This window comes from Tupaia chinensis, unplaced genomic scaffold, assembly GCF_000334495.1.
Source record: "Tupaia chinensis unplaced genomic scaffold, TupChi_1.0 Scaffold000377_2, whole genome shotgun sequence".
Taxonomy (NCBI): domain Eukaryota; kingdom Metazoa; phylum Chordata; class Mammalia; order Scandentia; family Tupaiidae; genus Tupaia; species Tupaia belangeri.
The window spans coordinates 2,900,368-2,906,797 of NW_006159876.1; the positions used below are offsets into that span (position 1 = coordinate 2,900,368).

The following is a 6,430-nucleotide window of genomic DNA, read 5'->3' on the forward strand; positions in this document are numbered from 1 at the left end:
CCGCTAGCTCGTTTGTTGGAGGCTGAATTATTAGTAGAAAATCTTCATTCCCTTAAAAATCTAGTTCACAGTAGCCATGTGGAACCTTGTTCTGAAGGCCCGCGGCTTCTTCTCCCCAGACATTCTTAAATGTGTTCAAGGGTTATGTTATCTTATCAAGTTGGTGTGTAAGTTTATTAAGAGCAAGGACCCTGGTTTATTATCTGAAACATCTAACACTTAATAAATACCTTTTGATATTTTACTCCAGGCATCAGTTATCTTTTGCTAAAACAGCACTTTTGGGAACATCCAGTCTGTACCTTTTGTATTATGAAAGAGCAAACGGGCTCAGAGCAATTAAGTGATTTGATCACAGACTTCTGGTTATTAATAAAGCTGGTATTGTGATTTAAAGATGAGTTCTAAGAAAGATTCCCAAAGGTATAAAAACAGCTAACAGTGACAAAAGGCTTTTTGTGCTGAGAATTTCTTGTGTGCATTTTTTTTTTTGAAGAGTTTTTTTTTGCCATAGGGCACGTGCGCTCACCAGACAGACAGAGAGAGACGCAGAGAGACAGAAAGCGAGAAATCACCCCCCCCCCGCAGGGGGGATGGCCACACCGCAATCCCTTCTCCATTCTCCTCTCAGGATCTTGGGCACGCATGCACATGCGCCCGGCGTGAGTTTTAAGCCACCGGGTCCGGGACTCGAACCGTGGTTGACTACGTGGGAGTCCAGCGACATAGCCATTACCCTAACTGCTGGCCCCTGCATTTTAAAAAACTAATCACTTACATAATTTTATTTACTATGTTTCAATTTGACTAGAGAGAAAGAGAAAAAGAAGGTGAGAAAGCAAGTCGCCAGGTCCGAGACCTGAACTGTGGCCCGCCATGTGAGAGTCCAGCACCTCAACCACCACACCATCTGCTGGCGCCTTTGGTGCATTATTGTGAAAGTACTAGCTATCGCACTTGTCACATTTTTGGAAACACCTCAAAGTGTAAATATGTCAAGTTTATTTATTAATCTGTTTCTGTTATCTGTTAGTTATCGCCAATATCTTTTCACTCCTTCTCCTACAATTACAATAACTAAGTATCTACTGAGCCCATGGCTACCAAGCATAAAGACCACATTCTCATGCTCCTTTGCTGCTGAGTTGGTGATGTGATTACATTTCGGATAAAGGGAAGTAAACAGAATCTTATGCAACTTCTGGGAAATGTTCTAATTTTTTTTGTTTTGTTTTGAGAGATTTTTGCTATAGGGCGTGTTCCCTCACCAGAAAGAGAGAGAGACAGAAAGCGAGAAATCACCCCCGAGGGGGGATGGCCACGTCGCCATCCCTTTCCCTCCATTCTCCTCTCGGGATCTTGGGCATGCACGCACATGCGCCCGACGTGAGTTTAAACCACCGGGTCCAGAACTCGAACCATGGTCGACAACATGGGAGTTCAGTGACATAGCCATTACACGAACTGCTGGTCCCAAGGGAAATGTTCTTAAAATGTGGGGCCATCCCCTTCCCCTGTTTCCTCCTTGGGGGACTGAAGTGTAGTTGGAGTTCTAGAAAACTTGGACAATTAGATGATGGGAGAATGAAATGCTCTCATGGTAAAGTAGTAAGATGGGAAGGGCCAGCAGGTGGCAACGTGGTTAAGTTGTTGGACTCCCACATAGTCAACAATGGTTCGAGTACTGGACCTGGACGCTTGAAACTCACAGTCATGTGTGTGAATGTGTTCGAAATCCCAAGGGGAGAATAGAGAAGGGATTGTGTCATGGCCATCCCCCCTGGGAGGTGATTTCTCACTTTCTGTCCCTGTCTCTCCAGTGAATGCACACACCCTATGGCAAAAATCTCTCTCAAAAAAAAAAAAATTAAAAAAAGGCAGGGAGATGGGAGACTGGATTCATAATACAATGGGATATTATGCCAACCATAGATTTACTACCTCCAGCTTAGAGGAGACTTTTTATCTTGTTTATTATTTTAGTAGCTTTTTTGTTTAGTTTTCTGTTATTTAAAGCTGAGCTGATACTAATGCATAAAAGCCACCCAGAGGTCTCCTGGTGCTGCAGACCTGACCGGGTGGCATAATCCCAGTTTGGGCACATCATGTACAATGCAGGGACAAGAAGACGCCACGACACTGAGATGGAGTCCCTAGGTCCGCAGCAGACTACTGTTGGTGCCAGCCCTGGGCTAACGTAAGTAAAGTGTTAGGCAAGACTCAGAGCTTGTTTTTTTTTTTTTTTTTAAGTTTTGCTATAGGGCACATGTGCTTGCTAGAGAGAGAAAGAGAAAGGGAAAGTGAGAGATCACCACAATTCCTTATCCTCCATGCCTGTCTCAGGATTTTGGGCATGCACTCATGCACACACACCTGGCCTGATTTTCAAGCCAACAGGTCTGGGACTTGAACTGCGGAGTTGGCCATGTAACATTCAACACCTTAACCACCATGCCACCTGCTGCCCACCCCCCAAGTACTATGTTTTAATCTTCTTCAGGGACCAGAAGTTAGCGTAATGGCTATGTCGCTGGACTCCCACATAGTAGATGGCGATTTGCGTCCCGGACCGGGTGGCTTAAAACTCACGCCGGGTGCGTGTGCGTGCGTGCCCAAGATCCCGAGAGGAGAATGGAGGAGAAGGGATTGCGGCGTGGCCATCCCCCCTGGGGGGTGATTTCTCGCTTTCTGTCTCTATGTCTCTCTCTGTTTGTCTGGTGAGCACACATGCCCTATAGAGAAAACCTCTCCAAAAACAAACAAACAAAAATCTTCTTCACAATCCTGTGAAGTAGAATTCTTATATATTTAAGAATTACTTATTTTCTATGTTTTAAAACTAATTTTATTTATCATTATCATTATTATTTTTTAATTTGCCACAGAGTACATGCATTCACCAGAAACAGAGAGAGAGAGAAAGTAAGAAAGCAAGCCACTAGGTCCAGGACTCAAACTACAGTCAGTCACGTGGGAGTCTAGCATCTTAACCACCATAATACCTGCTGGCCCCATAATTTTACTTTTTATTTTTATTATTATTATTTTTAAATAGTTATTTTATTTAACTTTATTTATTTACTTATTTTAGTTTGACCAGAAAGGACATAGTTAAAGAAGAGAGAGAGAGAAAGAGAGAGAGAGGGAAACTGAGAAATTAAGCTGTTAGGTTCGGGAGTTGAACCACAGTTGGTCATGTGGGAGTCCAGCACCTTTAATCACCACACCACCTGCAGGCCCCTTATTATTAACTTATTTATTTTTGGAGAGGTTTTTGCTATAGGGTACATGCATGAGCTCGCCAGAAATAGAGAGAGAAAGTGAGAAATCACCCCTGGGGGGATGGCCATGCCACAATCCCTTCTCCTCCATTCTCCTCTCAAGATCTTGGGCACGCACGCACACGTGCCCAAATGTGAGTTTAAGCCACTGGCTTTGGGACTTGAACCCAGTCAACTACATGGGAGTCCAACAACATAACCATTATACCATCTGCTGTTCCTTATTATTATTTTTTTTAAATTTGCTATAGGGCACACGTGTTCACCAGAGAGATCGAGAAAGAAAGTGAGAAAGCAAGATGCTAAGTGTGGGACTCAAACCACTGTTGGCCATGTGAGAATGCAGTGCCTTAACCACCACACCACCTGCTGGCACCGCAGGTTCTATTACAAATGCTGAGAAAACAGAATTCAAAGTCATCAGCAAGTAATGACTTAGATTCAAACCTTCAGAGTATCTGCTTTGTTTTTAGGTGTGTGTGGGGACAGGTATGAAAGTTTTAATTTTTCAAAGTACTTTCACATTTAGTTTATTAGACAAAAAGTGAGAATAGACTGTTACCTGGATAACGAAATGAGCGCCTTTGTCTCAGCAATTCAGACTACCATAGTTGACATGCTTCTCATTCAAATTGTTCGTTTCGTTCATGGATTAATGTTATTATCTTGCTTACACAGAAATTAAAGCATGGGGGGCCAGCAGTGGCAAGGTGGTTAAGGGCACTGGACTCCCACATGGCCAACCACAGTTCAAGTACTAGACCTGGCAGCTTGCTTTCTCACTTTCCCTCTCTTCTCTCTCTGTCCCTCTCTGATCAAATTAAAATAAATAAATAAATAAGATAAAGAAAATAATTATTAAAAAATAAAAAAAGGAAATACAAGCATAGGGGGCCAGCAGGTGGTGTGGTGGCTAAGGAGCTGAACTTTCACATGACTGACTGCAGTTCGAGTCCTGGACCTGGCAGCTTGAAACTGACACTGGATGTGTGTGTGTCCTGGCCCAAAATCCCATGAGGAGAATGGAGGAGAATGGATTGCGGTGTGGCCATTCCCTCTTGGAGTGGGGATGATTTCTCATTTTCCCTCTCTCTGACTCCCTCCTCAAGCGCACATGCTCTAAGGCAAAAATCCTTTAAAAAAATAAAAAGAACTAAAAGCATAAAATAAAGGAAAATGTAGTACATATACACATTTGCATACACAATTTTAGGTAGCTTGAACCGGAAACTTAGTTTCTAATTCTTTTCACACATTTGATCCATTCTTTTAAAAATTTAATAAAATATTTCAAGCTACAGAAAACTAGAATGCTACCACCACTCCCTAATTATCTAGGTTTGTCAAATCTTCCTTTTTTTTTTTTTTTTTAGAGGGAATTTTGCTATAGGGTACATGTACTCGCTGGAGAGTCAGAGAGAGAATGTCGACAGAGAGACAGAAAGCAAGAAATTACCCACCAGAGAGATGGCAACGACACAATCCCTTCTCCTCCATTCTCCTCTTGGGATTTTGAGCATGCACGTACACGTGCCTGACTTGAGTTTTAAGCCACTGGGTCAGGGACTTGAACTGCAGTCAACTACCTGGAAGTCCAGTCATGTAAACACTACGCCATCTGCTGGTCCCAAGGTTTGTCAAATCTCAGTGATGCTACGTTTTCAGATAACATTTTAAATGAACTTTTTGAATAGTTAATATAGTTACATGTTCAAAGAAATTTAAGTCTCCACCCCTCTCTATATGTTTTACCTATCCCATAAGTATTAGTTGTATATATACATTTTCCCAGTCTGTAAGTATATAGTTTATTACATGTATATACAAATAACTATAAATTACTTTGTAGTAATATACATACAAGTAACTGAAAATATTTTGTCTCATTTAAAAATATTTACTTTTATAATAATTTTTAAATAATTATTTATTATTATTATTATTATTTTAAATTTAACCAGAGAGACACAGAGAGAGGGACAGTGAGAAAGCAAGCCACCAGATCCCACCAGGTGGGAGTCTAGCACTTCAACCACCACACCACCTGACCGCCCTCGATTTATTATCAATTTTCACTTTTCTATAGGGCATGTGTACTCACCAGGGAGGCAGAGACAGAAAGAAGGGGAAAGCTAGAAAGTAAGACACCACATCCCAGACTAAAACCACAGTTGACCATGTAGGAGTTCAGTGCCCTAACCACCATGCCACATGCCATCCCCAAAGATCTTCTAAAAAAATTTGTAGAGGGCATGTGCATTTGGCCACGGGGAAACAGAAACCAGGAGAAAGGACCCCGGGTTGGAAAACTTATGGTCCACCCCGTTCTGGGTACTCTCAAGGCAGTTACTCAAGGCAGGTCCAGGACAGGAATTGCTGCTGGCCATGACAGACCCAGCTCCCTTGACCTCCGCACCACTTGGCCGGCTCTCCTCCTAGGTCTCTTTACCACCTCTGTGTTCAGCTCCTTATTTAATAAGCAACTAGTGTTCACGGCATTCTACTGGCTTTGAAGAATCACCAGTTTAGCATGTAATACTACCTGCCTCTATTCTTTTTTTAGAGGGAGAGGTTTGTTTGCCTTTCAGCTTCCCGCTGGAGAGTCAGAGCGGGTGAGAGGGAAAGTGAGAAATCACCCCCCACCCCAGGGGGGATGGCCATGCCGCAATCCCTTCTCCAGTCTCCTCCGGGGATCTTGGGCACGTGCTCACTCGGCCTGTTTCAAGTCACCGGGTCGGGACTCGAACTGGTGTTCCCCACGTAGGAGTCCAGCGACTTAACCACTACGCCATCTACTGATCATCTTCTATTCTTTTTATTCCATCCACAATTCAGTTTTTCAAAACGCCAAGACTCACTCGCAAAGCGTCAAGTGCCTGGAGAGTAGCAACGAGAAAACTCACACAGACAGACGGCTCAACTTGGGGCGGTTCGGGAGACCGGAAGCGTTGAGAGGCCCTCCCCCCGACCGGACCCCAGAAGGCGGGGATTAAGGCAGGTGGGCGTGACCGGGGAGGTGGGTCTTGTAGGCTCCGCCCAGACTGCGCGCAACTTTGGCGCCAAATTCTAAGAGCGCTTCTCGCGGCGGCGTTCCCGGGTCTCGCGAGAAGCGCGGTTTGCCCGCCACGCCGTTCACGGGGTCGTGGCTG

At 43.8% G+C, this 6,430-nt stretch overlaps 1 protein-coding gene across 1 annotated transcript in view; it reads left to right on the forward strand.

The window, feature by feature from the left end:
* The first annotated feature begins 6,328 nt into the window (after positions 1-6,328).
* TIPIN (TIMELESS interacting protein) overlaps positions 6,329-6,430 on the forward strand; it is a 23,585-nt gene continuing 23,483 nt past the window's right edge. Inside the window, exon 1 of the mRNA XM_027773816.1 lies at positions 6,329-6,430. The gene's annotated coding sequence lies outside the window, so the exon portion shown is untranslated.